The sequence below is a fragment of the Myodes glareolus genome, chromosome 6 (assembly GCF_982192425.1).
Source record: "Myodes glareolus chromosome 6, mMyoGla1.1, whole genome shotgun sequence".
In the NCBI taxonomy this organism is placed as follows: Eukaryota; Metazoa; Chordata; class Mammalia; order Rodentia; family Cricetidae; genus Myodes; species Myodes glareolus.
In genome coordinates, this window is record NC_142031.1 from 28,001,150 (window position 1) to 28,008,816 (window position 7,667).

The window sequence follows — 7,667 nt, forward strand, 5'->3', positions numbered from 1 at the left end:
TTAATAAAATCTTTGGAACTCGTAAGTGTTGTCTCTCTTCTTCCTCACGACACATGAGGGGCTTACTGTAACAGTGGCATTCCCTGTACTCATCTGCCACCATTTAACTTGTCTGTAAATTTCTTCAGCTCTGGAGGGTGAGTCTTGCTCATGGCAGGAGCAGGTGGCCTCACATTTACACACATGGCAGGTTCTTTAAAAGTTTTAAAAAACGAAGTGGGAAGCACCTGAGGAAGACACCTATGCATAATACCCATATACCCCCCGAGGTAGTTTGAATGTACTTGGCCCCCATAATCTCAGGGAGTGGCACTATTAGGAGGTGTGGCTTTGTTAGAGTGGGTGGGGCATTGTTGGAGCAAGTGTCACGGAGGGGCGGGCATTGAGGGTTCCTTTGCTCAGGATACCACCCAGTGACTTGTTGCCTGCAGGATATAGGACTCAGCTGCTATTCCAGCACCATGTCTGCCTGCATGCTGCCATGCTTCCCATCCTGATGATAATGGACTGAACCTCTGCAACTGTAAGCGAGCCACCCCAATTAAGTGTTTCCTTTATGGGAGTTGTCAGGGTCATGGTGTCTTTTCACCCTAATTTAGATACCTCCCCCAACCCCCCAAATTAAAAAGAAATACTTAAAGATTAAAGGCAAAAACATTTTGGGAGAAAATAAGAATTTCTCTAGGAATTTAAATGTGTATCACACATACCTGGTGTTTGTGAAGGACAGAAGAGGACATGGAATTCTCCAGAACTGGAGTTACAGATGATTGTGTTGATGAAAGAAACAGCTCTCACCTCAAAGGAATAAAGAGCATAGCTTATTCTAGAGTGTATGTGAGTGACCATGGTCTGGGAACACAGACTTAGGTTACTCCAAAATTTTGGTTCCAGTGTGGAAGCAGTCTCATGAAGATGTTATAGTCTTACAGAACAAAAAAAGTGCTGTGGGTTAATGTTCTTGAACACTAAAGATTTGCCACTTGTACTGGTTTAATAAAATGCTGATTGGTCAGTAGTCAGGGAGGAAGTATATGCGGCCAGACTAGGAGAATTCTGGGGAGAGAAAGGCCAAGATGCAGTCACCAGCCAAACACAAAGGAAGCAAGATGAGAATGCCTTACAGAGAAAAGGTACAAAGCCACGTGACTAAACATAGATAAGAGTTATGGGTTAATTTAAGTTGTGAGAACTAGTTAATAATAAGCCTGAACTAATAGGCCAAACAGTTTATAATTATTCTGCAGGACCAGGCATGACAGAAACTTCTGTCTATAAGACAAATTTAAAATACATTGGTGGGTACACTAAAGAACAGTTACAGCGAGATGGGAGGACCTATTCCATAGGTCTAGATGGTACCTGATGACATCCTTAGCTTTGGGGTTGATGGAAGTTGGTGGTTTACTATGTAAACAGATTTTAGAAGGCTTTTTATCTATCATCACAAGATGTTGGTTCCAGTACAGAGGGGTCAAGAAATGGCTGTTCCGTAAGCTAAAACTAGCCCAAGATAAGGTAATTCGTTTCTGAACCTGCAAAATTCCAGTTTCTCCAAGGCTGGAGCTGGAGGCTGTTGGTCAGTGTCTGCACACAGACTCCTTCCAGGAGCTTTTTCATTTGCAGTCACACAGCTTCTTTTCAGGAATCTTTCTTCCCAATTGTGAACTGTCATGGGGTTGCTGGGATCGCCCAGGTCCTCTGTCAAAGCAGCAAATGCTCTTAATCATGGAGTCACCCCTCCAGATCCCTTGTGAGAGCCAAAGTTACATTTTAAGTTTTAATTACTATGCCTAAGAGATTCATGAAACAAAACAGTTGAGTTCTAAGAATGTACTCTGGGACAGTGTACCCCACTGCCCACCCAGGAGGGTTAAAGGCAACATCTTCACACTAGTGCAAAGAGCAGGAACAACTCAAGTCCTTTCATGGGAGAACAGGTAATGATTTATTTACATAAAAGAATTTTAGATAAGAGAACATGGTTAGCTGTCATGCTTTCACTGTGGATAATGTTAAAAACAATGCAGAATTCATTCAAAATCTGGGAGACTGAGGTAGGAGAATCTTTAGTTTGAGGTTATCCTGGGCTACAAGGATATATGACTTTTTCTCAGAAATCAATATATATGTATGAGACAGTGTTTTTAGAGACAGGGTTTCTCTTTGTGCTGGGATTAAAGGTGTGTGTCACCACAGCCCCGCTGACAAGATTGTCAATAGATTAAATAAAGTTTAAAAATCTAAAATAAATGTATTGCCTAGGAACATGTGGACTCAAGTAGATAGATAGATAGGCAGATAGACAGATGATAGATAGATGGGTGATAGATAGAGAGATAGAGATAGATAATAGAGGCACCAAAGTGGGGGAGGTGTCCCGCGCTACCTTCTCGTCAGCAAGAACGACGCGGGGCACTTAGGATACTTCTGCAGTAAAGCTTTAATGCGTCTTGAGAGGGAGAGCATCAGCTTCCAGAGCGGAGACCCAGAATGAGGGGAACCCAGCCCTTATAAAGGAAACAGTCCTCGCTTCTGATGTGTCACTCTTGGATTGGTCCGCTGCCCATTATCCCAGATGATGCCTCGGGAGTAGGCAGGGACGCAGCGGTAGAGAGTTACCAAGCACGTGCGCTGGGATTAAAGGCGTGTGCTACATCACCTTGAACTCACAGAGGTCTGCCTGTCTCTGCCTCCCAGGCATCGGGACCAAAGGCGTGTACTACCACGCCTTGAGGTTGCAGAGGTCAATCTGCCTCTGCCGCCCAGGCATCAGGACTAAAGGCGTGTACCGCCACACCTTGAGGTCACAGAGGTCAATCTCTACCTTTGTTCCTAGAAGCAATGGAGAATGTGGTCCGGCCCTCCACAGGGAGGGATTGGAGCAATACGGCAATGTTTAAAAGTACTGACTGTTCTTGTACAAGACCTAGGTTTAGTTACCAGTACCCACTTGGCAGCTCACAACCATCCATCCATAACTCCAGTTCCAGGGGTTTCAGTACCCTCTTTTGGCTTCTACACACATGATACATATACACATACCCAGGCAAAACTCTCATACACATAAAAATAGATTTAAGATTTTAAAGATATGACATAAAGCTAGAATGGTTAAGTTAAAGCCTTTAAAGGGAAGAGAATGAGAAATCAGGAATTCCAAGAGATCATAAATCAAACAAAAACAATGAAAAAAGACAAAAACGTACTTGTGAATAATGAGAACATAAATGTAAAAGTTTCAAAAAGAAAACAAGATAGAAATGAGAAATGGGGGAAAGGAGGTAGAATGGGAAGAAAGGGAGGAAAAGATAAGGGAGGATGTGCATGGGGCAGTCAGGGAAGGGGTAGCTGTGTGACTGTTGACAGAGGTTTCTGTCCCGCCCTGTCCCGCAATCATTCAGTTGCAAAGAAACACACAGAGGTCTACATTAATCATGAACTGATTAGCCTACTAGCTCGGGCTTCTTATTAACTCTTATATCTTACATTAACCCATAATTCTTGTCTGTGTTAGCCACGGTGGCTTGGTACCTTTTATTAGTGAGGCATTCTCATCTTGCTTCCTCTGTGTCAGGGTAACGACTGCAGACTGAGCCTTTCCTCTTCCCAGAATTCTCCTATTCTGGTCTTCCTGCCTTTCCTGCCTGGCTACTGGTCAATCAGTATTTTATTAAAATACAAGTGACATCCTTACACGGTGCAAGACCATGGTCCTACAGCCTGTGACTCTCCCAGACACAGAATGGGCACAACATGTATACTGGGAAGAACCCAGTTCACACTTTTTTTTTTTAACTGATGGATGGTGGTACATGCCTCAATCCCAGGCTGAGACAGGAAGAAACCGAGTTTGAGGAGTAGGGTTCCCTGACCCTTTCTTCCCGCTCACCTTCCTGTCTCTCACCAGGGAGGCAAGGGCTGCAGATTCAGCCTCATCTGCCCACTCCAGAGCCCCTCATCCATCCTACATTAAGTTCAAGCACATCCAGGTTACTCATCATAGTCACCATGCTCCTGGCTGCTTCTGCATGCCTTCGAAGTAAAGCCTCGTACATCTGCAGTGTCTGGGGGAAAGTACTCCGTGTTGTTCATGGTCACACCCACTCCCTTCTCAGAATGGCCCCAACCTCATGCACCATTGAGTTCCCCAGGCACCATCTTTCTGCCAAGCCATGCTTTCCTGGAGGAGCCACCGGTTTTTCAGTTAAGGCTGAGACTTCTTTGCCTCCTTGTTTCCTAGTCCCCACAAGCTTAGGGCATGCTCACCTAATTCCGCTTATCTCTATGTGACAGGCGATGCCCCTCCCTCCTTCACACAGGGCTGACCCAAGATGCAACTGAAAGGAGACATTAACTGGTAAGAAAAATGCCCCCTTAACCTTCTCCTGCAACATCTGTGCTTAATGCAAGCTTTGAACACATGATCGGCAGAAGCCTTAACCCACTGTTTTGTCGAGTCAGGCTAATTCTGAAACTCAAGCCTTCTACTGGCCATGAGTCTCCATTAAGTCTATATAATTGTTCCTAAAACAGCTTGATTTAACAATGCCCACATTAGATTTATTTTTGTTTTTGAGATAACCTTTCACTGTGTTGCTTAAGCTGACCTGAAACTCGCTGTCTTCATGCTTCAGCCTGGGATTATAACCATGTCCAGCCATACTGGTAAACTTTAAACTGGATCCTCCCCACCGAATACTTTCGCATTGATTTTATTGGAAAGGTTAATCAGGGCTGGAGAGATGGCTCAGCAATGAAGAGCACTTGTGATTCTTCCAGAAGACCTGGGTTTGATTCCCAGCACCCGCATGAAGGCTCACAACAGTTTCAGTGGATCTGACACCCGATCTGATCTCCACTGGACACAAAAACCACAGCTCTTATCTTATTGGAATCAGAGATTTATTCTGGAGTCATTTTGGATAACCATGGCCTTGGAGCACAGATTTAGGTTACCCCAAAGTCCATGTTCCAATATGGAAACAGTTTCATGAAGTTTGTATAGTTTTCCAGAATAAAGAACATCATAAATCAAAGCATGTTTAAAATGTATAAAAACTAAGCAATAGAGGAGAGGGTGTCTAAACTGACCTTGCCCTGTAGTCAAACTGATGATTATCTTAAATATCACCATAGAACCTTTGTCCAACAACAGTGGAAACAGAGGCAGAGACCCACATTGGAGCACTGGACTGAACTCCCAAGATCCAGTTGAAGAGTGGAAGGAGTGAGAGTATGAGCAAGGAATTCAAGACCATGTGGGGATCATCCACTGAGACAGTTTGCTTGAGCTAATGGGAGCTCACCAACTCCAACTGGATTGGGAGTGAACAAGCCTGGGAACAACCAAGCTCCTCTGAAGGGGGTTGACAGCTGGGGCAGACTGAGGGGCCACTGATAGTGACACTGGGATGTGTCTCTACTGCATATACCAGATTCATGGGATCCTATACTCTTCGGATGTAAACCTTGCTCAACCTAGATGTAGTAGGGTGGGCCTTGGGCTTTCCACAGGGTGGGGTGCATGGCACTCCCTTAGGGTTGGAGGGGGTGGGGGAGGGGCTGTGGAGGGAGAGGGAGGGGAGTGGGAGGAGGGGAGGGAGTGGGAATTTGGATTGGTATTTTTTAAGTAATAATAAAAAAGAAAAAATAAAATGCACAGGAACATCAGAGAGGCAGGTAGAGAAAGAGGAGGGAAGCTTTACTACAGGATTAGATGCTATCTGATGTCAGTCTTAGATTTTGGATCGGTGGAAGCTACTGCTCGACAAATTAATAGATTCTAGAAGGCTTTTATCTATAGTCACAACATGTTAGTTCCAACACAGAAAGTCAAGGGATGGCTGCTCTGAGGACTAGAACTAGCCCCAAATAAAGTAGCTAGCCTTGAGCGCTGCAACATTCCAATATCTACACAGTATTGAAAACCTAATCTGTCCTCAGAAAAATTTAAAAATGTACAAAAACCAGTTGTGTGCTACATACATTTGCTGTAATTTTTTTAAAATGAGAAGAGAGGAATATGGGCAGTTGCAGAGAATTTGAAGGAGGCCAGGCTGGCAGACTTCAATTGTGTAGACCCACACCCTCAAGTGTGCATGTGTGTGCCAGGGGAATACATGTGCCTAGAAATCAAAAACCAAACTGAAAAAGTAGACGATACTTTAACCAATAACCTATCACACAAGAGGAACCATTTACTTAAAGGGGTTTCATTTGGCTCGTTCTTTGAGGGTACAGGCCATCATCCAGGAAAAGCACGGAGGCAGGAGCATGAGGTAGCTGGTTATGTTACAACTACAGTTAGGAAACAGTGATGCATGTTCAGAAATATTAATGTTTTTACATGTTTACCGTGTTCAGAATAAAATCGTGTCCTTCAAGTTGAATTATTTATTAGCTGAAGGAACAGGAATTCTGAAGTCAACATTCCAGGTTTACTCACTGCTGGATCCAAGTCACTGAGCTCTAAAATCATCTTGGTCCGTCCTGCTTTGTAGAAAACCACCACTCTCCTACCCTACACATGCACAAATGAATCCTCTGCAACCCATACATCTACATTGTACCACTCTGTAGAATCCCCATAGTTCATGGGTTTGCAACCACCATCTGACCCCTAGACTCAACTACCCAGAAGCAGGAGTCACGGGAACTCAGGTAGGTTGTGGTGATGTCAGCCAAGTCTGTGACCAAACACACTCCTATATACTTTTTACAAGTGTATTTTGGCAAGGAGCCACAGAAAAACAAAGAGAGTAAGACTGGACAGAAGAACCAGAAACCAGGAGCCTGAGGCCAAGAGTACGGTAAGAGGGACACCAAGTAAGAGCAGGAGGGTCTGGGGCAGCACCAGCATGTGGTAGAAGGTGGTGGGGATGTGCTCCTCCATGCCTCAGGAGAACAAGTCCACCACACTCTTGTGGTCACTGTCCTGGTACTGGCAGATATGATAAGGAGCCATGGGAGACTTCTGGGTCTCAAATCTCAAAGGCCAAAAGACACACTTTCTCTGCCTGTGGGTTTTCCTGTAATCCTGCAGAAGAGAGAAGAAACCATATAAGTCCTCTGACCAAGTTCCCAGCTTTCCAGTAAACATGGAGACCCTGCATTATAGTAACCACAGAGACCCTGCTCTAGGGTGTGTGTGTGTGTGCGTGCGCGCTTGCACACGTGTGTGCTATCGTCTAAGAGGAAACCATCATGGGAAGAAAACATAAGGCCAGACACACTAGTTAGAATGTTAATTTCTCTCCCTGTCTGAATGTGGGACACTGGCCTTGGCACTTAATCTCTCTGGACCTGTTTCTTCCTTTGCAGAACAGGATAAAGAAGTACTTGCCTTCTAGGGGCCTGTGAGAACTTGATACAGAGGCTAACATGAAGCCATGGTAGTTCCCTTCTCCTTTACCCTCCTGGCCCCATTACTGGATCTCTAAATTTCTTGGAGCATTAAGACCCCTGTGGCAGCCAGTCTTCATGCCCAAACCATTTGATCTCTCTCTCGAGAGTCTGTGCATTGCATATCCAGGGTTTGCAAGAACAAGTTTCAACAAAGTCACTGCCTCTTAACTCTGAACATTTAGACTTTTGAGAAAACCTGACCTGGAGGTCCCAAAAAGGTCCTGTTACTTGAGACAAATGCAGAGACCCTCTAACCTTGC

The 7,667-nt window shown here is 44.6% G+C and overlaps 1 pseudogene; it reads right to left on the minus strand.

Annotated features, from left to right (window-relative positions):
* Positions 1–6,594: 6,594 nt before the first annotated feature.
* On the minus strand, positions 6,595–6,967 carry LOC125388404 (N-acetyltransferase family 8 member 3-like; annotated as a pseudogene).
* Positions 6,968–7,667: the final 700 nt, after the last annotated feature.